Source organism: Tamandua tetradactyla, chromosome X, assembly GCF_023851605.1.
Source record: "Tamandua tetradactyla isolate mTamTet1 chromosome X, mTamTet1.pri, whole genome shotgun sequence".
In the NCBI taxonomy this organism is placed as follows: Eukaryota; Metazoa; Chordata; class Mammalia; order Pilosa; family Myrmecophagidae; genus Tamandua; species Tamandua tetradactyla.
This window is the reverse complement of record NC_135353.1, coordinates 148,924,957-148,952,943: the sequence shown is the minus strand read 5'-3', so window position 1 is coordinate 148,952,943 and position 27,987 is coordinate 148,924,957. Positions and strand designations below refer to the sequence as shown.

The 27,987-nt window shown below is 36.7% G+C and overlaps 1 long non-coding RNA gene across 1 annotated transcript in view; it reads left to right on the top strand.

Annotated features, from left to right (window-relative positions):
- The first annotated feature begins 316 nt into the window (after positions 1-316).
- The window catches only part of LOC143670412 (uncharacterized), a 74,493-nt gene continuing 46,822 nt past the window's right edge, over positions 317-27,987 (top strand). The window contains exons 1-3 of the long non-coding RNA XR_013169353.1: positions 317-344; positions 1,408-1,449; positions 25,531-25,608. This is a non-coding gene — a long non-coding RNA (uncharacterized LOC143670412). The remainder of the gene's footprint in view (positions 345-1,407; positions 1,450-25,530; positions 25,609-27,987) is intronic.

The window sequence follows — 27,987 nt, the reverse complement described above, 5'->3', positions numbered from 1 at the left end:
TGACCCTCAGACTTGCGAGCAAGAAAAATAAATCTTCATTGTTGTAAGCCACTGAACTTTTGGGTGGTTTGTTATACAGCATTATTTCAGAAAACTGACTAGACTGATACATAGTAAAATAATGCATGCTTTTGATTGTGTCAATAAAGGCATTTCTCTAAAATTGCTTTCATTTTCAGCCATTCAACCTTGAACCATACATCATGGCTTTTATTGTTCTTTGGTTTACTCTATATTTTATTACATGTTTTCTCTCTCCCTCTTTCCATCTCTCTGTCTCTCTCTCTTCTACATTAAATCTGTAGTCATGAAAGAACGTCACCACCTTGATTGATCCACTGATGGTATGTTGGCTTTTACAACTACTTTTCTCTTTCCTAGTTTTTCTTTTATGAGGTTTCATATTCCTTTTTAACCTTAGCAGAATAACTGCTCACTGGCTCTCTAGCCATCATAGCTGGGTCCTTGTACATGCATACAATCCCTGCCCTGGACCACTTCCTCTAACCATTTTCAAGACAGTTTTCCTCTGTACAATATCTGAGGCATTGATAATAATTTTGTGATAACAACTTTCTTGTTATAATTTTGAATCTTATAATAGGTTCTTACTTGCGTAGAACACTTATCCCTAGTCCAATGTGGTCTGGAAGAAAGAGGAAAATAACTGAAAGCAGAGTTCAGATTATGACTCTATTCATTCAATTCAGTGCCAGAGAAAGGATTATCATAGTTATGTTGTTCTAGTTATCGATTTCTGAGTAAGAAATTGCCCCAACATTTAGTGGCTTGAAACAACCATTTTATTTCGCTCACAATTATGTGGATCAGTAGTTCAGGAAGGGCTCAATTGGGTGGTTCATCACTGATCCACGTGATATCAACTTGGATGGCTGGGTATGGGAGGGGGAGGATCCATTTTGAAGATGGCTGCGTCACTCACATTTTGGATACCTGGGCTAGGATCGGTATTAACCAAATGTGTCAGCAGGTTGCTGAGCTGGGGCTGTCATCTGAAGTGCATACATGTGGTCTCTCTATGTGGCCTGGGCTTTCACAGTATGTGACTGGGTTCCCAGAGGCAATGTCCCAAGAATGAGCATTTTAAGAGATAGGTAGTAGAAGGTGCCAGACTTTTAATGCCTGGATTAGGAGTTTGGCCCATCACTTCCACTGTATTTTCTTCAAAGCAGTCACAGAGCTTGCTTAGATTTGGGAGGAGAGGACACAGAAAATCCCTTACCATGAAAGAAGTAGCAAAGAATTTGCAGCCATCTTTAATCTATATGTATGCAGATGTTTTTTCTCTTGGAGGGCTTTAAGAAATAAATGGGGGCTGAATTGAAGACTTGGGGTTGGCAATTTCCTTGCTAATTTATTAACATCATTCTTTTTTATTTCTTTAAGTGGAATCTTGATGAACTGGTGGCAAATTTTAACCTCTGTCAGGTAAAGTAAGGTGCATTCTAATTATTTCACAATCTGTCACAACATTTTAAAGCTTAAATGATAAAATGGTCTTAACAGTAATGGCTTCCTGGGGCCTGGCTTAGTTCTAAGTGTGATATGTATGTTGATTCATATGATCCTTGTAAGAAAGCCATGAGTTAAGTTCTTTTACCATACCCATTTTCATATGAGAAAAATGAGGCAACAGAGAGGTTAAATAACTTGCCAGGGTCACACAGCTAGTAAATGGCAGCGAGATTTTAATTGCATCTGTCTGGTTCCTCTACCTAAAAGGAAATCATCTAGCTGACCTTTATATTCCTCATTTCACATGGAGGAAAATCAGCAGGTGTGTGAATTTGCTGCTATTAAATACTATTATCTGCATAAATTATCCAAATATGTTCGGATTAAAGCTTGGGTCCGGAAGCGGTAAAACAGAAACATGTTCTTTCCTCTATAGGTGATCTTTAGAGAAGCTATTTCAGGAAAACACTTTCACATTTTTGTCTCCAGAGTCCCTGCCCCAAATCATTTTGTCTAAAGTTAAAAATGTGCTTATTAACCTCCATAACCCTTTTTATCATTGCCATCTTTTGGTCAAATGTAATTGTTCATTTTAAAAGAGTGTTATGTGTGTGTGTGTGTGTGTGTGTGTGTGTAAATCCTATTGCTACTGTGAAAATAGCAGAGGAAAGTTTCAATAAACAAATGTAACAGTTCCTCTTCTGAAATCCTATTTTCTGAATTATTTCTCAGCGGTCTTTAACTCATATGCTGGCATAGTTTGTTAGTTCACATTTATTCACGGGTTCATACCGCAGTTTCAAATCCCCTTGTTGTTGGGAAATTTCAGGATTTCAAGACAGCTGGCCACCTTTCCTGAGGCCCCATAACACTTTTTTTTTTTTTTTTTTTGCATGTGATTTACAAAGAATACTGACTGGTGTGTGGCTAGAATGGGCAGCAACAGGTGGAAGGTTCAAAGGTCACCCTCTGTATAGGTTCCCACCACAAGTGTACACTCTCCCCTTTTGTTATGTTAACCTCTTAATTACCTATAGACAGCTACGGTGGTGAAGGAAATTAAATTGACTTACAAAGTTTCTGCACAGCCAGTCGAAGCCCTTGGATGGGCTCTGTTTAATTTTCTGATCTGGGTATAAACCTGAAATAAACCTTAGAAGATGCCAGAAATTCTGAAATAACCAAAAAGTTTGGGGATCATTTCTCAGAAAACAGCTGTGGGCAACACTTATTACAAAGACAGTTTTGTGCAACCTTCCTAAATGATCATGAATAATATTTAGAATTTTTTGACCCTTGGGTAAACTGGTCTTGATTTAAGATTTAAGTGTTTTTTGTTTGTTTGTTTGTTTGTTTGTGGAAGGGATGAAATTTATTAGTAAAGCTGATGGTCAAGCCTTGGACTTAAGACACCATTCTGATCGTTAACATATTTTTTTTCCCTCTCAAATTCAATTCCATGTTGAATTTATTCTTTGATAAAAAAGATAGGAATAAATGACTTTTATTGAAGAAGACTAATTGCGTATACTAGTATAGACATTTTCAAATGATCAATTTTCTTAAATTACAGAGAGATAATTATCTTGATGAGTACTGTGTTCTGTTTTTCTAACTTAAAAAATATATGCTAAGGTCTGATTTATCTTCCTTTCTCAGATGAGGAAGCTGAGGCACAGAGAAATTGAATAGTTTGCCTAAGGGTACAAATCAAATAAAAGCAAGAGTCTTTTCCATTGGACAGTGCTACCTGCTTTTCTGATCTAAATCACCCGATTTCCATTGTATTTCATTGTTGGAAGGGTCTGAGTGCAAAGCCTAAGATGGTCAATAAATTTCAGAAACTACTTTAATAGGAGTTCATTTAACCCGTAGGTCTGGGAAAACATCCCTTTACTACTTTCTTGATTGCTTACATGCATTGAACTGTGCTGGTTTGCTGAAGATTTGATTCTCTCTGCAGCATAGATATTACCTCTGTGAACACAATTGAATGAGTGCTTGTGTTTAGCAGTACATCTCCTTGATTTGTAGCTTCTTCATGGATTTAATTAAAAATTGTATTAAAATTAGGGTGGGCAACAGTGGCTCAGTGGCAGAGTTTTTGCCTGCCATGCCGGAGACCCAGGTTGGTTTCCTGGAGTCTGCCCATGTCAAAAAAAAGTATTGAAGTTTAATTTTGTTTAATATATACCTAGTTATGCTTACATCAACTGTCTGTTGGGTCTGTATGTAGGTGAGGGTAGAGGCACAAGGATGATTAAGACAAGATATCAGCCCTTCACATGATCATAGACATGTAGATGGACCATTCTGATCTGGTGTGATAAGAGCTATGGCAAAATTGCCAAACCCTATGGGAGATGAGTAAGTATCTAACTGTCCTTGGAAGATTCATGGAAGGCTTTGTGAGGGAGGGAGTGTTTGGGTTTGGTATTAAAAGATGAAGGGTTTGTTAGATGAAGAAGGGAGAAAAGGCAGAGGGAACAGCATATCAAAGGCAAAATGCATCAAAGGGCCTGGAGTGTTTGGGGGAACTATGAGTGGCTTATTGTGGTTGAAGAACAGAAGATGTGTGTGATCTTGGAGAGATAAGTTAAAACCAGTGAAGGGGCCCTCCAATCAATGGGGAGCCATAGAAGAATACAGTAGTATGATAAAATTTGTATTTCAGAAAATTGATTCCATATTCTGGTTGGGTTTGAGGAAGGGATATGTTAGGAAGTGAGTACTGACAAGAGCCATAGCTGTGGTGTGAGTGAGGAGGTAAGAGACTCTCAGGAAAATTGGAATATAATGCTTGTTATATTTGGAAATAATTGTTTAGTATATGTACTGGATTGAATTATCTATCCAATTTAGACATGTTCTTGGTTTTGATACACGTTCCTGTGAATGTGAACCCATTGTAAATGGGGTCTCTTGAAAATGTTATTTATAGCTAAGGTGCAGCTCAACTGAATGGAGGCGAGTCTTAATGTGGATTACTGGAGGCCTCTGTAAGTGAAAGATATTCAGATAGTGAAAGAAAGCCTCTGGGAAGAGCTGGAAGCCAGCAGTCAGCAGGAACTTGGAAGTGATGAGAAGCGGAGATATAACTCAGGGAACCCCAAAGATTGTCAGACACAGCACCAGAATGTTAGAGACATGGGGGAGAGAGGATTCATTGTCTTACTGATATCTTGATTTTAGATTTCTCCTAGCTTCAAAACTGTGAACCAATAATTTAAGTCAGCCTATTGTGTGGCATTTGTCATAGCAGCCTGGCTAACTGTGACAGTGTGGTTGACGGGAAATGTGGAGTGATTGAACCTTGAATTTCAGATTTCTGGCTAGGACAAAGTGGGGTTGTGCTCATCTGAAAGTGTTGTATATCCCAGAAAAGCCATGTTTTCTCTCCTAAATCAATCTTGTAGGGGCAGACCTACTGCTTAGTGTGAAAACTTTGGACTGTTTCCATGGTGATATGACACACCCAGTTGTGGGTGTGACCTTTGATTAGATGGAGCTGTGACTCTGCCTCTTCAAACTGGATCTTTATTAGTTTACTGGAGTCCTTTAAAAGGGGAAACATTGTGGAGTTGCTCTGTTGCAGAGCCAACAGAAACACAGACATTTGGAGATGCTTGGAGATGCCAACAGAGAGAGCAAATGTCTAGACATGGATGTTGGGAGATGTAGAACCTAGCAGACATCACCATATGCCTTCCTATGAGATGCTAAGCAAGCCAGAACCCAGAGTTGTTTCCTGGAGGAGTTAAGTGAAAGCCCACAGACGCTTAGAGAAGAAACCACCGGCGTCAGAAGCTGGAAGCAGAGGAATTGGGAACAAGGACCAGCAGATGCCAGTTATGTGCCTTTCCATGTGACAGACATTGGTTTACTTGAGTCAAGGTATCTTTTTTGGATGCCTTAGTTTGGACATTTTTATGGCCTTATAACTGTAAACTCATAACTTAATAAATTCCCTTTTAAAAGACTGTTTCATTTCTGGTATATTGCATTCTGGCAGCATTAACAGACTAATACAGGAGCCATCAACTGAGTTGGAATTGTAGAATAAAAAGCAGATTGGGAGAGAGAGATGAAAAAAATAAGTTTCCATATAAAAGAGTTTCCTCTTCCAAGGTTTGAAGAGTCCATGAAATGTAGAGGTGGAGGTGACCAGCAGATTGTTGGAAATTTTGGTCTGGAGCTCAGGAGGGAGTATAGGCTACAAGGAGAGATTTGGGACTCGTCTACTTATAGGGGACAGTTAAAGGTTTGGAAACAAATGAGATCACGTGGAGAGAGAGAAAAGGGCAGGGAAGGAGGGGATGGACAGATCAGAGGGGAACCAAGAGAGAATGCTGTTATGAAAAACAGAGAAAGAGAATCCAAAATGACTGAATGTTTGGAATGCCAGTGATGCAAGCAGGCCAAAGAGACTAAAGACTGATAAGAAACCTAAGAATTTTGGACTTAGGAAGTCACCACTGACCATGTAAACTAAAAGGCTGGTTTCAAAGCAATATGTAAAACAAAATGTGTATTCTCAGTATCATTTTTATAACACAGTGCATTAAAAACTCTGAAGTAATAGGTTCCTTACAGTGGTTAACTATGGATGGTGGGATTAGAGATTTTTATTGCTCTTTTGGTTTTTTTTTTTTTTTTGCTTATCTGTATTTTCTAAATGTCCTACAATGATAATGCATTACTTATGTAGTCATGAAAGTATGCAACAAAAATTCTTGCAAAAGGAAGTCACCAGTGACCTTGGTGTGGATATTCAGTGGAGGAACTGTGGAGTTTATATGGGTTATGACTATCAGTATTTATCATATTAGAATTAATGTAGAAATTTAAAATGTGATTAGTTATTAACTCATTTAAAAATAACAATAATCCATTACTTTTTAACATAAATGACATATTTTAATGAAAAATAATTATACTTTTCAAACCAAAAATTTAGTGAAAACTGACATTGTTTTTCATTTTTGCAAGTGTCTTTAGTGCTTGACTTGGTAGAAAACAGCTGGATTTTCATATCTGCTTCAGCATGTACTCTGTTACAATATGTTGTCTTGGTTGAAGTAAATAAGAAAAATTTGACCTCACACAGATACTTGGTAAAAGGAAGACCTTGCAGATGCCCTGAAAGGACCTCAGAGACACCCCCCAGGGTTCCTTGGACCACACTCTAAGAATCACTGATTTATAAGATGGGAGAAATTTAAACATACTTATAACTTGAACAGAAGAAGCCTATAGAGAGGCAGACATTTAAAATTCAAAAGAGGAAGGCATGACTGAAGGAGTGTAGCAATATAGGTAAGGGGTCATCTTCTCAAGGAGATGAGGCAGGTAGGATAGAGTTGTAAGGATAAACGTGGCTGTAAATATATTTGGAGGAGGAGTGGAGGTAGCTGATGGATTACACCTGCATTAGTTCCAGTTTTCTCTGTGAAGCAGAAGGAAAAAAACATACTTTCTAGGGGTGAGGGCCACAGGAAGGGTGGGGACTTATGAAGTACCATAAAAGTTATTTCTGTAGTTTGTCTCCATGTATACCGCAAGATGAGGTGCTGGCTGTGTGAAGGTTTAAGTATTTCTGTGAGCAGAAACATGCATTTTTAGTGGAGTGCAGGGAATATTCTGAGCTCAGTATAAACCCCAGGAGTCTTCTATGCCACACTTTAATCCAAATAAGCCACGTTGAAATAAACATCAAGGACACCCTTGGTGGAAAAGAGAGATTAACAAAAAGTATCTTGATCTTGAGATATATGAGCATAATAGAGGAGGGACATTGCTCTTGATTTTATAAGTGATTGTTTATTAGCTGGTTGTGTGTGTATATATGACATGTATTTTTAGTACTACTTAGCAGTGCTACTTGGAAGGGAAGCTCTCCAAAACCCAGAGTTTGGGATTGTTGCCTCTCTTCTCAGGGAGGGCATGCCTCTGAGCGGGTCTCTACTGTACTAGATTTTATATATTTAGATTGGGAGAATATGCATGTTTCTCTATTTGCATGTGTAAGTGGGGGGCAGATTTGCTGCTTTATTTAGCAACACTTTATTTTGATTGTCTTTGGTGTTCAAGTCTTTCTTGAAGTATTCAGGAAGACCAGAACATAAAAAATAAACCAGTGGAAATGAAAGGGAAAACTTAAGTCGGGAATACCTTAGCAGCAGAAGAAAATTCAGGTTGAGGAATAGAAGCATAAGTAGTATTTTATACAATTGTTTTAATTTCATGTGTTTTGAACAAATTTAAGTGATTTAAGCAAAGCCTTTTTGGTGGTGGGTGGGGAGGGGGTTCTTTAAAAACGAGATCTTTTCCTATCAATCTGGAATAATATGGACCTTTTTCTTAAACTTTTTCCCCTGAAGGTGAATGCTTACTTAAATACATATTGGCATCTTATCACTTTTCCACAGAAAAGTGTAGCTCTGGGATGGAAAGTCTCTCTCCCACAGGCTAATTCTTAGAATAAACCTTTAATTTACAAAAAGCTTTTAACTCACCAGACTTATCAGCAAATGCCAAGAAAGTTTACCATATCTTGATGAAATCTTGGAGCTGAAAGGAAACTTACAGGCCATCTTATTCAACTTCCTCATTTTGTAGTTTAAAAAACAAGAGGTGAAGGGAGTGTCTGAAGACCACATAAGTGGCTTGTTCTTGAGCTATTTTCTTCCAGTTCTCTATGCTTTTCTTAATACTAGAGATCTAAACTTCCTATGGTTACAAAAATACAGAAATGCAAGACTTTTAGATTTTTTAGTGGCACAAACAAAATCTTGACCATCTCTTCATATTTGAGAGCTGTTTCTATTTTAGTCTTGGTTTAATTGGTTTCACTTAGGTTTCTGTCTCTTTTTGGCTATCTTCTACTCATTAATCTATTTGCATTGTGGTTTTTTCCCCCTCATCTACTCATTAATCTATTTGCATTGTGGTTTTTTTTCCCCTCAATCTCTTGGTTTTTATTTCTGTCTGTCTCTCTCTTTTCCTATCCATGAATGTTCACCATTCCCTGTGTTTCTCTATCAGTCTCTCTCTTCTTGGGAATCTCATTCCATTTCTCTCTCCGTTCTTTTACCCCTGCTCTCAAATTGTCCTAAAGAGCAATTTTAGTGTTATATGTTGCTTTTATTGAATTTAATTTAAAAGTCATCAATTGAACCTATTTTTTATTACTAAAGAACGAGCACATTTCTTTTGACTTATATAACCTTTAGTTGGCTTGTGTCAGATGCTTTCAACTAAGGAAAGTTTCCCTATTTCTGCTGTAGATCGTCTGATGGTCTTTCCTCATTTGGTCCTAACTGATTCTATACAATGATACCAAAGCAGAAGATGTTTGGGGGAAACTCTTTTAGAGCGGTCAAGGTCAGTTTACCTAGTTTCTGATAATCTTAAATGTCAGTGTCCCTGCATAAATCAAGTTAGACTAGATTATGCTGCAGTGACGAGCAATTCCATATCGCAATGGCTGCTGCAGGTCTGGATGATTCTCCTGGACAATCATCTACCATATGGTGACTCAATAATCCAGCCTGAGAGGGGTTTCAGTACTCTGAAGTTGGGGTACTACTACCTTGAACATGTGACCTCATTGGTCAATATAGTACTGGGGTCTCAAACTGGCAATTAAATGCTTCAGCCCGGAAGTGACAGACACCACTTCCACTCACAACCTGTCTGACAGCTAGTCATATGACCTTGCTTACCTGGGATGGGTAGGAGAGGAGATACAGATGTGGGTAGCCACTAGAAGTGTCTACTACAGCTTCCAGGCTGCGTGAATTAATGGTGTCCAAGCAGGGCATGAGGTCAGAGATTCTCCTGCTCTCCCAGGAGGGGAAGAGGAAAAGGCAGCCCCATTGGAAGACCACCTGAAGTGACCTCTACTTGACACACCTCTCCTGGCAGTGAGAACTCAAACACCAGAGATTGGCATTGGATCAGAGGATATCAGAGCCTCACTGAAGGATCTCAAAGAACTTTTCCAAGGAGAAGAGATAGCTAGGATCAGGGTTTATATCAAATACCAAATCATGAAGAAGAACATTCTAAGATTGCTTAATATTTTAATTTAAAAAATTATTTTGGCTTAATTATTTTTTCATGTGCTCTTTAAATTTTTAGAATCAAAATTTATATAGCTAACCATTCATTTTGTTGAAAATGGTATTTTGTTTTTAATAATGAACTTTTTCTGTAAGTATGGCAATGTAAGGTCTTTTTTGGGGGCAGGGGTTTTTATAATCAAGCCACTGCTTTTCATATTTCACATCCAATGTAGCATATTGGGAAGGATGGAAATTCTGTATATTATTCAGCTGACAATTGACATTGCTTAGGGGCAAGATGACTTGGGTTTGGGAAAGATCTCATTTGTTTCCTTTCCTTGGACAAAAATTCATTTAATAGAGTGCCAATTTTCTTTGTTTTCCTTTAACCAACAGAGCTCTCCTCTTTTCAGATGACAGATGAGTGGATAAACAAAAGAAAGTATATAACAATGGAATATTATTCAGCCATGTAAAGCATGAACGCTGATACATGCTACAACCTGGATGAAGCTTAAAAACATTATGCTCTGTGAAATAAGCCAGACACAAAAGAATATATTGTATGATTCTACTTATATGAAATACCTAGAATAAGCAAATTCATAGATACAGAAAGTATATTAGAGGTTACTAGGGGCTGGTGGTGTGGAAGGTTGAAGAGGGAATGAAGAGTTACTGTTTAATGGGGAGCAAATTTCTGTATGGGATGCTGAAAAAGTTTTGGTAATGAATGGTGGTGATGGTAGCACAACCTCGTAAAAGTAATTAATGCTGGGCAGTGTGATGGTGGCTCAGTGGCAGAATTCTGGCCTGCCATGCAGAGACCTGGGTTCAATTCCTGATGTCTACCCATGTCAGAAAGAAAAAAAAAAAAGGAATTAATGCCACTGAATTGTATACTTAAAAATAGATAAAATGGCAAATTTTATGTTATATATATGTTACTACAATAAAAGTGTTTTAGTTTGCTAGGCTGCTGAAAGCAGATACCATGAAATGTGTTTGGTTAACCATGGGAATTTATTAGCTTACAGTTTTGAGGCTGAGAAAAATTTCCAAATCAAGGCATCATCAGGACAATGCTTTTTTCCTGAAGGGTGGCTGCTGGCAATCCTTGACTCTGCTGCCATATGGCAAGGCATATGATGGTGAATGCTGGTCTCTCCCTTCTCTTCCGGGTTTCCTTGATTTCAGTTTCTTGCTTCTGTGGCATTTTCTCTCTATCTGAATTTCATTGTTGTACAAAGGACTCCAGTAATAGGATTAAAACTGATCCTGATTGTGGTGGGCCACTCCTTAACTAAAGTAACCTCATCAAAGGGTGATACTTACAGGAGTGGATTAGTTTGAAGAACATGATTTTCTGGGGATACGTAAAGTTCCAAATCACCGTAAAAAGTAAATGAATAAAAAGGGGCAACAGCCAAACTGACAAGTGGTCTATGAAAAGCAAAGCAAAGAAGCCAGAAATCAATGGATTATTGTTTTCAAAAGGTTGAAGGAAAATAATTAATAATCTGAAATTTTACTATTGGTTTAACTATCATCTAAAGTTAGGGCAATGTAAAGAAATTTTCAGATGAGTTAAAGCTGAAAGTTTACCACTCACAGTACTTTGCTGAAAGAATCTCTTTAAAAATGAACTTTAATAAGAAAGAAATTGAACCCAGTACGAAGAAATGGGGTACAGGAAGTAATTGTGTGCTTTGGTAAACATTTGGATGAATTTATACAAGTGTTTACATTAAAAAGCAATCCTAGTACTGCTAATGACTAATTTTGTGGGATTTAAACACAAGATAGAAAACAATACTTTACAAAAATATCATGGAGATCTGTGATTAAAGAATATAAAATTTTGTATTATTTGGGAAGAGTTGGAGGCATTGATTAACTTCATATTTTTATGTCAAGAAGCGTAAAGGAAAAATCACTGAAAATAGAAATAGAATGTTTAATTTCTGAAACAATGCAGGGAGAAAAGCAAACAATATCGTCTATCCAATAAAATTCAGGAAAGAAAATAAACCAATGGAAATCATGGTAACTTAAAAGTACATAATATGATGGTGGAAATAAATCCAAAACACTGCAAATCTTCAGTTATAATAAATATAAATGCACTAAACTCATCAGGTCAAAAGGTTGTATTAAACCACTCCCAATCCAGCAAAATATTCTTTATAAGAGTTAAAACCATAAGGATATAGAAAGGGATAAGATTAGTCATTCTAGGCAAATAATCAGAAGAAATCTGATGTAGTAATATTACTATCAAAGTGAAATACCATGAAGGAAAACAGTTATCAAAAATATTACCCAATGGTACAGGCAATACTTCCAGGAATATGTAGCAATTCTGAATCTGTGTGTAGCTAATAATATAGTCTCAAAATATATAAAGAAGAAATCTTTAGAATTTCAAGGAAGTAATGACAAAATTCAGAGTAGGATATTATAATATATCTTCCTTGGTTTTGATGACTGACAATCTTGAGGAGTATTGGCCAGGTATCCTATAGAACATCCCCCAATTTGCATTTGTCTGATATTTTTCTCATGATTAATTTGAGTTGTGGTTTTGTGGGAAGAATACACAAAGGTGAAGTGCTCTCCACATCATCATGCTATTTATCCTGTCCGTCCTATCCTTTCTATCACATCATATCATGGGGTACATGATCTGCACATGACGTTCTCGGTGATGCTAACCTTCATTACTTTGTTGATGTAGTGTTTGCCAGTTTTCTCCACTGTAAAATCACTATTTTTCCTTTTCCTTATTCTGTTGTTTGGAAGCAGATCACTAAGCCTAGCTTCTGCTCCAGGGAGGGGGATTAAGGTTTATTTCCTGGAGGGAGGGGTATCTACATATATTAATTAGAATTGTTCTGTAAGGAAGATTTGTCTCTTCTTCCCCGTTTGCTTATTCAGTCATTTATTAAAATATGGACTCATGTATATTTATTTTATACTTTGGGTTATAATCTAATAGTACATTTAAAATTTTGTTGCTCAAATTTTTCCATCTTTTGAACGTTGGACATGCTTTCACATTGGCGTCTGTGTCCCTTTGACATGAACCCAGCCTTTTGCTTTTTAATACTTCCTTTCTTTCTGTTAGTATACAATACTCCTGGATCATCTTGGATTTTTCCTACCTCAGCACTAGAATTTAGACAATTCTTCAAAGACACCTGCTACTTTTATTGGAGAATGTTATTTAGAAACTAAGGTGTGGGTAATGGGTGTACTCATTGCTACTAGGGTATCATTGCTTCTGGGTCCTTTTGAGCAGACAGAGCTAGATAATATGCATATGTATACTAACCCATGTATATATAAATATTTATAATTGTTTCTGTATTTGTTCATGTGAATATATTGTTAGCTAAACATGAATTCACACTGATGTCTCTGACTCTAATCCAGTACCGCAGGGCTCATTATAGCCTTCCTTTCTTGGTTATCTGTAACTTCCCTCTCCAACAGTAAGAAACATGGCATAATAGATGTTTTTAAATCATTCATGGGTCAAAGAAGATATCTTTTTTTTAACTTCATGGTTTTTATTGTATCTTCTTAAAAGATATTTTTATTGAGAATTCTTCACACATACATCCACAGTATGCAAGGGCTCACAATATCATCACATATTTGTGTATCATCACCATGATAATTTTTTAGAACATTTGTATCACTCCAGAAAAAGAAATAAGAAAAAAGAAAAAAACTCAATCACATAAACCTTACCTCTCTCTCTCATTGACCACTGGTATTTTAATCTACCCAATTAATTTTACCCCTTGTCCCCCCCATTATTTATTTATTTTTCCTTATTTATTTATTTATTTTTACTCATCTGTCCATACCATGGATAAAAGGAACATCAGACACAAGGTTTTCAAGATCACATGATCACATTGTAAAACCTATATACTTATGCAATCGTCTTCAAGAATCAAGGCTATTGGAGCACAGTTGAACAGTTTCATTTACTTCCCTCTAGCCACCCCAATATACCATAAATTAAAAAGGGATGTTTTTATAATGCATAAGAATAACCTCCAGGATAACCTCTCAACTCTGAAATCTCTCAGCCACTGGTATTTTATTTTCTTTCATTTCTTTCTTCCCCCTTTTGGTCAAGAAGGCTTTTTCAGTCCTTTGTTACCAGGTCCTGGCTCATCCCTGGAGTTCTATCCCCCACTGCACAGGAGATTTATGGTCGTGGGAGTCAAATCTTGTGTAGGAGGAGGACAGTGAGTTCAGCTGCTGAGTTAGCTTCGAGTGAGAGGCCACATCTGAGCAACAAAAGGGGTTTTCTAGGAGTGACTTATACCTAATTATAAGTAAGCTTAGCTTCTCCTTTGCAGGAATAAGTTTCATAGGGTTGAATCCTGAGATCGAGGGCCCAGCCTACTGAATTGGTTGGCCCCTCTGCTTGCGAGAATATCAGGAATTCCCCAGATGGGAAAGTTGAATATTTCCTCCTTTCTCCCCAGTCCTGCAAGGGGATCTTGCAAATACTTTTTTATTTTCTGCCCAAATTACTCTGGGATATATCAGATCATCACACTAACCTGTACAAACCAACAAGATCTCACGCCCTATTCAAGATTCCATGTAATTATGGTATTCAAATAAACTGATCATAGAAGTTAAATTAGACAGTGTGCTATCCAAAATATAAATTATACACCAAATAAACATCTCTCCCTTTGGTCTCACGCAGAAGTTAAAGTTTTGAGATATGGACCATATCATCCTTTACCCTGTATTCTCTCTCTCTCTCTTAATAGAATACAAGCCTTGATCATTTATTATTATTATAGTCAACAATCATAAAACTACATTTCAGTTAAAAAAATATGAATAGCAGAAAAGTTTTACAAAGGACTTAAAATATACACATTATTCATTGGGAGCTTGATAAAGAATTACTATTACACTAATTTTGAGTAAAATAATGTTTCTGTATTAAGTGTCTTTATGCACACTTTGAACACAGTGTGTATCAATGAAGTTTTAAATATGAAAAGTGGATTTGTATTTGGTTTGTCAATTTACCTTAATCTAGCCTGGACTGACAGCAGTGCTACTCAGGGCATAGCATATATCCAAATTGTTTTATAATGTTGTTTTAATAGTTCTCACAGTAGGGAAATCAGTTTCACAGTGCTGTGTTAATAGGAGCAGAAGAGATTTTTTAAAAAACTTTTTTTATTGTACAGTATAACATATATACAAAGCAAAGAAATAAAAAGGCAATAGTTTTCAAAGCACTCTTAAAAAAGTGGTTACAGGACAGATCCCAGAGTTTGTCATGGGCTACCATCCTATCCTCTCATATTTTTCCTTCTAGCTGCTCCAGAATATAGGAGGCTAGAGGGCTTAAATATATATTTTTTTATCATCACAATTGACTTTTTTTCTTTCTTTTTTTGTGAAAAATAACATATATACAAAAAAGCTATAAATTTCAAAGCATAGCACCACAATTAGTTGTAGAACATATTTCCGAGTTTGACATGGGTTACAGTTTCATAATTTTAGGTTTTTACTTCTAGCTGCTCTAAAATACTGGAGACTAAAAGAGATATCAATTTAATGATTCAGCATCATATTCATTTGTTAAATCCTATCTTCTCTGTATAATTCCACCATTACCTTTGATCTTTCCATCCACCTCTTTAGGGGTGTTTGGACTTTGGCAATTCTAAATTTTTCGTATTGGAGGGTCTGTCACTAATATGGGGTAGGGAGATGGAACTGTCTGATGTTCTGGAGAGGCTGGTTAGGTTTCAGGACTTATCTGGACCAGGGACCCACTGGAGGTTGTAGGTTTCTGGAAAGTTACTCTATAGTGCATGGATCCCTTGTGGAATCTTGTATATCGCCCTGGGTGTTCTTTAGGATTGGCTGGAATGGTCCTGGCTGGGGGCTGGTAGGTTATGATAGGTAACAAGGTCTACCTGAAGCTGTGTAAGAGCAACCTCCAGAGTAGCCTCTTTGCTCTATTTGAACTCTCTCTGCCACTGACACTTTATTAATTACCCTTCTTTTCCCTTTTTGGTCAGGATGGAATTATTGATCCCATGGTGCCAGGTCTGGATTCATCCTTGGGAGTCATCTCTCACGTTGCGAGGGAGACTTTCACCCCTGGATGTCATGTCCCACTTAGGGGGGAGGGCAATGATTTCACTTGCAGAGTTGGGCTTAGAGAGAGTGAGGCCACATCTGAGAGCAAAAGAGGTCTCCAGAAGTAACTCTTAGGCATGCCTGTAGGTAGTCTAAGCTTCTCTGCTACCTACATAAGCTTCACAAGAGTAAGCCTCAGGATCAAGGGCATGGCCTATTGATTTGGGTGTCCCTAAAGTTTGACACAGTATCAAGGGATTCCCTGATGGTAAGGTTTGAGAGTTCCATAGTCTTTCTCCCCTCCCTCAGGGGACTTTGCCAATACTTTTTGATTATCTAGTTAATATAGTCTAAGATGTATCCAGGCATTACAATAATCTCTATAGGATTAACAGACCTATTCACAGGGCTCCCTTCCAGATAGGTTGAATTACATTATGCACTACAGAAAATTTCAGTTCCAGACCAAATAAAACTTTCTTCCATTGGTCTCAAAGAGTATGTGTGGTTCTAAAATACAGACACTGTCTTCCTTAGTCCTGTGTTCTGAATGACTTTAACCCCAACTGGTTCTGCTTCATTCTTATCTCTAAGTATCAGATTATATATATAAAACAGCCTCTCAAAATCCAGAAATAACAATCACCACTCCAAACTTAATGTGTCTGTTCTAAAAGCTTATAATCTAGGCCCCTGTTTTCTTATAAGCCTTTTCTAAAGGTGACCATACCATTGTTGTTTTTTTGTTTCTGCCTTATTTTGTCTCACCATATGTCCCACATGTTCATTCACATTGTTGCATGCCTCACAACATTGTTCCTTTTTGTAGCAGCACAACCTTCATTCATAAGTATACACCGTGGTTCACCAATCTACTTCTCCATCAGTGCATCCTTCAGCCACCTGCATTCATCAGGCATCATGTAGAGGGTCCAAAGTCCACAGTTCATCATCATTCTCAATTTTACATAACTTCATTGGTCCTAAGAGACAGAAAACCAATAAGCACACCCTCACCAAATAGGAGATCTAAACCTCCTCTTAACTCTTGTTCCTCACCCCATTATTTACCTCTTCTGTTGCTGTGGTAGTGCTGATGGTTTCCTTTTGAACACAGCTCATAGCATGCAATAGCAATTTTCCCACTGTACCCTGGACTTAAACACTCTTTATACAAGAATCATATCTTTGAAGTAATTCTTACAAGAACTCATTCATATTTCTAGTGTGACTCATCTTCAATATGGTAATAATACTTCTAGACCCACTAGAGAATCACCTTCACTCCTGTGTATTCCCTTACATTGGAGTTCAAACTCATTAGGTAACGGTTCACCCATCTCTAACTTCTATGTATCTCTAAGTCCCCTATATTCTGTATTATAAGTCTCTGATTATACCTTTATGCTGGTCATGAAAGTGGAATCATACAGTATCTGTCCTTTTGTGTCTCACTAATTTGGCTCAACTTTGTGTCATCCAGGTTCTTCCATCTTGTCATGTCCTTTAGGACGTCATTTTTTCTTACTGCTGCATAATCTTCCATCGTATGTATATACCACATTTTGTTGAGGTGCAGAAACATTTGATTTTGAGGAGTTCCAATTTATCTAATTTTTCTTTTGTTGCTTGTCCTTTGGATGTCAAGTTTAGGAAGCTGCCTCCTATTACTAGGTCTTGAAGATGTTCCTCTACATTTTCTTCTGGAAGCTTTATGGTGCAAGTTCTTATATTTAGGTGTTTGATCTACTTTGAGTTAATTTTTGTGTAGGGTATAAGATAGGGGTCCTCTTTTATTCTCTTGGCTATTGATATCTAGTTCTTCCATGCCCAATTATTGAAAAGACTATTTTGTCCCAGTTCAGAGGATTTGAGGACCTTGTCAAAAATCAGTTGATCATGTATTTGGTTGTCTATTTCTGCACTCTCAATTCGATTCTATTGGTCAATGCTTCTGTCTTTGTGCCAGTACCATGCTGTTTTAACCACTGTGGTTTTATAATAGGTTTTAAAGTCAGGGAGTGTTAATCCTCCCACTTCGTTCTTCTTTTTTCAGATGCTTTTAGCTATTTGCGGCCTCTTTCCCTTCCAGATGAATTTGGTAGTTAGCTTTTCCAAATCTTCAAAGTAGGTTGTTGGAATTTTTATTGGTGCAATTTGGGGAGAATTGACATCTTAACTATATTTAGCCTTCCTATCTGTGAGTAGGGAATGTCTTTCCACCTATTTAGATCTCCTTTGATTTCTGTTAGCAATGTTATGTAGTTTTCCGTGTACAAGTCCTTCATGTCCCTAGTTAAGTTCATTCCTGATATTTGATTCTTTTAGTTCCTATTTTGAATGGAAAATTTTCCTTAACTGACTCCTCAGCTAACTCATTGCTTATGTATAGAAATGTTACTGATTTTTGCATATTAATATTATATCCCGCCACTTTGCTGAATTTACTTATTAGCTTAAGTAATTTTGCTATAGATTTCTCAGGATCTTCCAAGTATAATATCATATCATCTACAAATAATGAGAATTTTACTTCTTCCTTTCCAATTTGGATGCCTTTTCTTTCTTTGTCTTGCCTGATTGCTCTAGCTAGAATGTCTAGCACAATGTTAAATAATAGTGGTGACAGTGGGCATCCTTGTCTAGTACCTGATTTTAGGGGGAAGGCTTTCAGTCTCTCTCCATTGGGTAAGATGCTGGCTATTGATTTTTTCATGTATTCCCTTTATCATGTTGAGGTAGTTATCTTTGATTCATATCTTTTGGAGTGTTTTTATCAGAAAAGGATGCTGAATTTTGTTGAATGCTTTTTTGGTATCAATTGAGTAGATAATGTGATTTTTCCCTTTTGATTTGTTAATGTGCTGTGGTACATTGATTGATTTTCTTGTGTTGAACCATCCTTGCATTCCTGGTATAAACCCCACTTGTTCAAGGTGTATAATTCTTTTAATGTGCTGTTGGATTCAATTTGCTAATATTTTTTGAGAATTTTTGCATCTGTGTTCATTAGGGAGATTGGCCTGTAGTTTTCCTTTCTTATAGCATCTTTACCCAGCTTTGGTATTAAAATAATATTAGCTTCATAAAATGAGTTAGGTAGAGTTCCTTTTTCCTCAATATTTTGGAAAATTTTTTACCAGGATTGGTGTTAGTTCTTTCTGGAATGTTTGATAAAATTTCCCTGTGAAGCCATCTGGCCCTGGGCTTTTCTTTGTAGGAAGATTTTTTGATGACTGATTGAATCTCTTTACTTGTAAAGGGTAACACACCCTTTCTCATTTTTTATTTTTTTTATTTGCATCCTCGCTCTTTTTTCTTTGTCAGTCTTGCTAGTGGCCCATTAATTGTATTGATTTTCTCAAAGAACCAAGTTTTTGTTTTATGATTCTTTCTATTGTTCTTTTGTTCTCCCATTCATTTATCTCTGCTTTAATTTTTATTTCTCTTCTCCTATTTGCTTTGTGGTTAGGTTGCTGTTCTTTCTCAAATTCCTCCAGGTTTGCTGTTAAGTTCTCGATTTTTGCTTTTTCTTGTTTTTTAATATAGGCATTTAAGGCAATAAATTTCCCTCCCAGCACAGCCTTTGCTGCATACCATAAGTTCTGATAAGTTGTATTTTCATTTTCATTCATCTCCAGATAACTGCTGATTTCTCTAGCAATTTCTTCTTTGACCCACTGGTTGTTTAAGAGTGTGTTATTTAATCTCCATATATTTGTGAGTGTTCTCGCTCCTCGGTGGTTATTGAGATCCAGCTTCATCCCGTTGTGATCAGATAAAGTGCTTTGAATAATTTCAGTGTTTTTAAATTTATAAAGACCTGTTTTGTGTCCCAGCATATATCTATCCTGTCCAGCATATCTATCCTGGAGAATGTTCCATGAGCACTAGAGAAGAATGTATATCCTTGTGCTTTGGGGTGCAATGATCTATATCTGTCTGTTAGGTCTGATTTATTTATCAAGTTACTTAACTTCTCTATTTCCTTGTTGATCTTCTGTCTGGTTGTTTTATCTATAGAAGAGAGTGGTGTTTTGAAGTCTTCTGCTATTATTGTTGAAACATTTATTGCTCCCTTCAGTTTTTCCAATGTCTGTCTCATGTACTTTGGAGTTCCTTGATTGGGAGCATAAACATTTATGATTGTTATATCTTCTTAGTGAATCTACCCTTTAATTAGTATATAATGTCCTTCTTTGTCTCTTATGATGTCTTTACATTTAAAGGCTATTTTGTCCCATATTAATATAGCCACTCCTGCTTTCTTTTGGTTACAACTTGTGTGGAAAATCTTTTTCTGTCCTTTCACTTTCAGTCTATTTGTATCCTTGTGTCTAAGATGAGTCTCTTTTAAGTAGCATATAGCTGGATTATGTTTCTTAACCCATTCTGCCTATCTGTATCTTTTAATTGGTATGTTTAGTCTGTTAGCATTCAGAGTTATTATTGAAAAGACATTTCTTGATTCCACCATCTTATCTTTTTTATTTTATTTGTCAGATCTGTATATTCTTTTCCCTTTTACTCTTTGTTAAATTACCCTTAGTGGTACTCTTCAATTCTGTGCCCTCCTCCAGACCTTCCTGTCCTGTTTTTTTTTGTTTTTTTTCAGCCAGCTGAACTCCTTTTAGTATTTCTTGTATGGTCAGTCTCTTGTTGACAAATTCTTTCAGGACTTCTTTGTCTGTGAAAACTTTATTCTCTCCCTTAGTTTTGAAGGACAATTTGGCTGGGTAGAGATTCCTTGGCTACAAGTCTCCTCTTTCAGGATCTTGAATATATCATGCTACTGCTTTCTTGCCTCCAGGGTGCTAGTTGAGTAGTCTTAACTCAGTCTTATTTGATTTCCCTGTGTGTAGATTGTTTTTCTCTTGCTGCTTTCAGGATTTTCTGTTTCTTTTCAACATTTGACAGACTAATTAGTATGCATCTTAGGGATAGCCTATTTGAATTTATTGTGTTTGGAGTTCGTTGGGCTTCTTTGAGTTGTATATTTGTGTCCTTTATGAGGGTTAGGAAAGATTCCCCCATTATATCCTCAACTACTTTCCTAGCCCTTTACTCCTCTCTTTTCCTTCTGGGACATCAGTGATTCTTATATTTGTGTGTTTGTTTTCGCTATCATTTCCTTGAGAACCAAATAAAATTTTTCCATCTTTTTAGACATTTGCTGTTTTGAATCTTTGATGTCAGTTATTCTGTCCTCTATATCACTTATTCTTTCTTTCCCCTCTTCAAATCTGGCTTTGTGTGCCTCTAGTATGTTTTTTATTTGGTCAACAGAGTCTTTTATCTCTGTGATATCCACTATTTTTCTATTTATTCTTTCAGATTCCTCTTTATGCTCTTCTGTCTTTTTGATCTCCTTTATGTCATTTGCAATCCCACTTATTTTATTAAGTAGAGTTGTGTGAACATCTTTGATTAGTTGTTCCAACATCTGTGTCTCCTCTGGTGTTTTAATTTGGTCATTAGGCAGGGTTATATTTGTCTGCATTGTGATATGCTTAATGATCTTCTGCTGTTTTCTTGGCATGTAAATTTCTTGATTGATTTAATTTGGGAGTTGATTTCTTTCAGTAGTCTAAGGCCTTGTGTTTGCAGGATGGTTGTACAGCAGGTAGCAAGGTATGGGGTGGGGTGCTCAGTGTGGTGATTTGTTTCAGAGCAGGTATAGGTGCAGGTTGGGGATGTTACGCTGATGCTTGTGAACGTGGGTGCCCAGCAGCCAGAATGTAGCTGTGCGGGTGCACTGGTGTGGGGTGCATAACCCTGGTGTGTGCTGGTCTAAGGCACAGGGCCCTTTGTGCGTAGAGCTGTTGACAGCAGGTTGGTGTTATGCCGTCATGGATTGGAGGCAGATGTGACCTGGCTGCACAGGCCAACACTTTCTTAGAGCTGGAAAATGTGACTGAGGGCCGTGTGCATGCGCAGTTCTAGGACTGCTGTGAAGTGCATTTCCCAGAGCTGAATGACCTGCTTGGGGGCCCGTGTGCATGTGTGGGCCTAGGAGTGCTGTAAACTGATGCACAGAGCTCAGTGGGGGTGGGGTGAGGCTGTGCAACACTATGGGCAGGGGGGCAGGTGTAGCCTGGGTATGGAGGTTAGTGCCTGCAGCTTTTATGTACTGGCAACAGCCTACGGGAAACAGTGAGGGGGAGGTAGTGCTTGGAAGGCATGCAGCAGAGGTGGGTTGGGCTGCACTTGGGGTGGGTGTGTGGGGCAGGTGCTTGCAGTCGGGGCGGGTGGGGTGGGATTGCCAGGAGCTCAGGGAATGGAGATGGGTGATGGGGTTTGGGTGTGTGGGGTGAGTCACTGGTCATGGGGCTGAGCTGGTGAAGGTAGTGCACACAAAGAACATGGCCTGGCTTACTTCCTAGTCCCTGGCTCCCATCCATGCACTCCTGCGGCCTCTGTGCCTCCGCTCCTGACTCCAGCTTTCTACCTCTCAGTTCCTTCTGCATCTGTATTCATTAGAGAAATTGGTCTATAATTTCTTTTCTGATAGTGTCTTTATGTAGCTTTGGTTGTAGGGTGTTGTTTTCCTCATAGAAGAGTTAGGTGGTATTCTCTCTTGTTCAAAATTTGGAAGAGTTTCAGCAGAAATGGTAGTAATTTATGGAATGATTGGAAAAATTCAACTGTGACACCATCTGGTCCTGGGCTTTTCTTTGTTGGGAAGTTTTAGGTAACTAGTTCAGTGTCTTTTGATTAGTCTGTTAGGGTCCTTTATTTCTTTTAGAATCAGTGTAGGTTGTTTGTGTGTTTCTAGAAATTTGTCAGTTTCATCTAGGTTGTTGATTTGTTGGCATACAATTGTTTATAGTATCCTCTTCTGATCTCTTTTTTTTCCTATGTGGGATTAGTAGTACTGTCCCCCAGTCCTATTTCTGGTTTTATTTGAATCATCTTTCTTTTTCTCTTTGTCTAGCTAATGGCTTGTCAATTTTATTGATCTTTCAAAGAACCGACTTTTGGTTTAATTCTGTCTATTGTATTATTGTTCTCAAATTGATTTATTTCTGCTATAATCTTTGTTATTTCTTTCCTCTTGCTTGCTTTGGGATTAAATTGGTGTTCTTTTTTAGTTCCTTCAGGCATGTGATTTGGTCTTCGATTTTAGCTCTTCTTCCTTTTTAGCGTAGGTGTTTAGGGCTATAAACTTACCTCCAAGCACTGCCTTTGCTGCATCCCATAGTTTTGATATGTTGTATTATTGTTTTCATTTGTCTCGAGATACTTATTAATTTCTCTTGTAATTTGTTCTTTGTTCTACTGGTTAGGAGTGTGTTATTTAACTTCCATATATTTGTGAATTTTTTAGTTCTCCACCTATTTATTCATTCATTTTCAACTTCACTGCATTATGATCAGAGGAAGTGCTTTTTATAATTTCAGTCTTTTAAAATTTATTAAGACTTTTTTCTGACCCTACATGTAGTCTGTCCTGGAGAATGATCTCTAGGCACTTGAGAATAATGTATATACTGCTATTTTGGGTATAATATTCCTTATGTCTGATTAGGTCTAGTCCATTTTTTGTTTTATTTATGTTCTCTGCTTCTTTTATTAATCCTTTGTTTAGATGTTCTGTCTGTTGATGAGAGTGGTGTATTGAAATTTCCAACTATTATTATCAAGACATATACTACTCCCTTTAGTTTTGCTGGTGTTTGCCTAATATATTTTAAGGCACCATAGTTTAGGTGTATAAATATTTGTTATTTCTTGACCACTTTATTAATATATTGTGCCCTTCTTTGTCCTTTATAACGGTTTTTCATGTGAAGTCTATTTTGCCCAGTATTAATATTGTTTCCCCAGCTCTTTTTTTTGTTACTGTTTGCATGGAGTATCTTTTTCATTCTTTCACTTTCAAACTATTTGTGCCCTTGGGTCTATGGTGAGTCTTTTGTAAACAGCATGTAGATGGATCATGATTTTTTATCCATTCTGTCAATCTGTGTCTTTTTAAAAATTAATTTTTAAATTAAAAAATATATGACAATAAAGAAACACAAACATTCTTAACATATGATCATTCCGTTCTACATATATAATCAGTAATTCACAATATCATCTCATAGTTGCAAATTCATCATCATGATCATTTCTTAGAACATTTGCATCAATTCAGAAAAAGAAATAAAAAGACAACAGAAAAAAATTCATCTATACCATACCCCTTATCCCTCCCTTTCATTGATCACTAGCATTTCAATTTAAGTTTAACATTTGTCCCCCCTATTATTTATTTTTATTCCATATGTTTTATTCGTCTGTTGATAAGGTACAATCTGTGTCTTTTGACTGGGGAGTTTTACCCTTTAATATTCAATGTGTTACTACTGTAAAGGCAGTACTTATTTCAACCATTTTATCCTTTGTTTTTCATATGTTATATCTTATTTTTGTCTCTCTTTTTACCCTTTCAGTTACCCATACTGGTAATCTTCATTTATGTACTTTCTTCCAAGCCTGTCTCTCTTGTGTTTTCCTTTCAGCCTGTAGAACTCCCTATAATAATTCTTATAGGACAGTTCTCTTGTTGTTCAACTCTGTCAGTTTCTGGTTCTCTGTGCATATTTTAAATTTTCCCTCATTTTGAAGGTCAGTTTTGTCAGGTAAAGAAATCTTGGCTGGCATTTTTCTCTTTTAGTGCCTTAAATATATCATCCAACTGCCTTCCTCCTTCCATGAGTTCTGATGAAAAATTGGCAGTTAGTCTTATTGCAGAGTTCCCTTGTGTGTGAAAAATTGCTTTTCTCTTGCTGCTTTCAGGATTTTCTTTTATCTTTGGCATTTGGCATTCTGCTTAGTGTGTGTCTTGGAGCAGGTCTATTAGAATTTATTCTGTTTGGAGTTTGTTGCTCTTCTTGGACATGTATATTTATGTCTTTCATAAGAGTTGGGAAATTTTTGGCCGTTATTTCCTTTAATATTCTTTCTGCTCCTTTTACCTCCTCTTCTCTTTCTGGGGCACCCAAGATACATATGTTGGCATGTTCATGCTGTTATTAAAATCCTTGAGACCCTGCTCATTGTTTTCCATTATTTTCTGTATCTGTTCTTCTGTATGTAAGATTTCAGTTGTCCTGTTTTCTAGTTTGCTCACTTATTCTTCTGCCTGTTGAAATCTGATGTTGTATGCCTCTAGTGTATTTTATTCTCTTTTATTTTGCATTTAATTCCCATTAGTTCTGTTATATTTATTTTTATACCTTCAGATTCTTCTTTATGCTCACCCAGTGTCTTCTTCATATCTCTTTACCATATTTTCCTTCATCTCCTTGAGTTGATATAAGAGATTTGTTTGAATATCTTCGATTAGTTTTTCCAAATCCTGTGCGTACTCTGAAGTTTTAATTTGTTCCTTTGGCTGAGCCATATCTCCCTCTTCCTTAGTGTGGCCTGTAATTTTTCAGTGATGCTTAGGACTCTCATTATCTTGATGAGTTTACTCTGGAGGGCAGGTTCTGTCTTGCCTAGGTTTTTATTGTTGATTAGCTTTGTGTTAAGAATCTTTGAAACTCAGTTCAACTTGTTCTAGGCCTTTAGTATAGCCCATGTTTAACTGATCAGATTTTTCAGCTCTTCTTTATCTGATTCTTGCCCTAATATATAGTACAATATATATGGTAATGCCACTATGAGTAGACCTGTGCTATATATATATATATATATATATATATATATATATATGTTTATTAGTCTAAGTTATGTATGGATCTCTAGAAGTGGGATTGTTTGATCCAAGAGTTATTGCATAAATAAATTTTTTTTTAGATATTGCCAAATTTCCCTTTGTAGAGACTTTACCATTTTGCATTTCTGTTAACAGTATATGAGGGAACCTATTTACCTAAGACTCAACCAGTGGAGACTACTGCCAATTTGATATGAAGAAATGGGAATTCAGGTTAGTTTTATCTGCATTTATCTAATTATGAGTGAGTTTGATCATCTTTTCATATGATTAAGAGGCATTTGCATTTCTTTTTCTATGAACCCTCTGTTCTTACCACCAACATATTTTTCCTTAGTGCTATAGGACTTTTACTCTTCTATTTTTAGATGATCTTTATATATATAGTAAAGATACATTCATTGGAGTTTTACATTTAAAAACCTAGATACAATGGACAATTTTATTAAAAGTGAAAATTTACTAAAATTGACTCTAAAGGAAATACCAAATGTGAATAAACTCTTACTCATTAAAGGAATTTATTCAGTAGCCAAAAATTTGCCCATAAACTCCCCTCAAATAACCCACTCTCCCACAAAACAAAACAAAAAACAGCAGGCCTAGGTGTTTTTCAAATGAGGTCTACTGAAATTTATAGGTGTACATAACCCTTGTCTTTTATTTATTTATTTGTTTATTTTAAATGGGCAGGCACCGGGAACTGAGCCCAGGTCTCTGGCATGGCAGGTGAGAACTCTGCCACTGAACCACCGTTGCCCGCCCAACCCTTGTCTTTTAAAAACTGTTTTATTGAATAGAAATAGTAAGGAAATCCCTCAATTTATTGTATGTGTTTAGTAAGAAATGATGGGGAGGTGTGTCAGCATTAAATAAAGCACAGGGATATATTTTCTTCCTGTTTCTCAGATGATCCATTAATTTCAACCACACTGTCTCTTTCTATGTCTGCTTGTAATATCAACTGAAATTGCAATGCTGGCAGTGAAAAGAGACTTCCCCAGATGCCTGAAGTCCTACCGGTAGCCTCTTTTCTTTTGGACAACTGGAGAGGCATCTGGTGTTTGGACTGATCAGTGAATAATTACTAGCAGCCTTCTAGTCTTGCAAAAACACTACAGCTTACACAAAGAAATTCCATGACTTCTTCATGACCAGGTCTACAGAGACATGTGTCTGCTTGTCAGCAGACTACCAGCTTCTGTTTTCTCATTCTTGGTTGCTCTTATCTGCAGCTAACATTATAAGACCATATTTGCTATTATGCTATTCTTCCTTTAGGTTAAAACAAACAAGTTGTCTCCTATTTGAGCTCCAGGTAGTTGGGATTGTTACTTTTGGTTCCAGAGAATTCAGTAAGTGGAAATATATTTTATATAAGATACGAAGAAGAACCAAATGGAAAGTTCAGAATTCAAAAATAATATAACTGAAATAAAAAACTCAATGGATGAAGTCAACAGCCTAATGGAGAGGAGGGAGGAAAGAATCACTGAACATGAAGATAGAACAATAGGAATGACTGAATCTGCACAACAGAGAGAAAATAATCTAAGAAAAAAGAACAGAAATCCAGAGAAATGTGGGGGCATAACAAAAGCTTTAACACTGTATCATTGGAATTCCAGAAGGAGAGGAAAAAGAGGGTGGGACTGGAAAAGTATTAGAAGAAATGATATTAAAAATTTCCCAAAGTTTTCAAAAGACATAAACTTATAGATTTAAGAGCTAAAAGAACCCCAAATATGATAAACCCACAGTAATCCATGCCAAGACACTTCATGATCAAACTTTTGAAAATGCCTTGAAAGCAGCAAAGAGAAATGACACATTATGTATAGGGGAACAAACAATTCAAGTGACAGCAGATTTTTCATCAGAAATCATGGAAGCCAGGAAAAATTGGCAAAACATTTTTCACATGATGAAAGAAAAGAACTGTCAACTGCAAATTTTATATTCAGCAAAACTATATTTAAGGAATGAAAGGAAAATAATGACATTCTCAGACAAAGTAAAACTAAAGTAATCTGTCATTAGCAGACCTACCCTGCAAGAATTGCTTGGAGAAGTTCTTGAAACAGAAAAGAAATGAAGGAACTTTGGTACATCAGGAAGGAAGAAAGAACAAAGGAAAGAACAAAAATATGGGCATGTACAACAGACTTTTCTTCTCTGCTTGAGTTTTCTAAATTATGTTTTATAGTTGAAACAAAATATAACATTTTCTGATGTGATTCGCAATGTATAAAGAGGAAATACTTAAGACGATTATGTCATAAACAAGGGAGGGTAAAGAGACTTAAAGGGATTGGTAAATTTCATGCCAATAGACTGTGATGTTACATATGTAATACCTAGATTAACCACTAAAAATATATGTATATGCACAATATCTTTTATGACCCTCAAGGGTGTTATGCTGAGTGGAAGAAATCTATCTTAAAGGTCACATCCTATAATAATCCATTTATACAGCATTCTTGAAATGATAGACTTATAGAGATGGATAACAAATTGGTGGTTGCCAAGAGTTAGTGATGGCTGAGTGGATGGGGGTGACTCTAAAGGGGTAGCATGATCTTTGTGGTG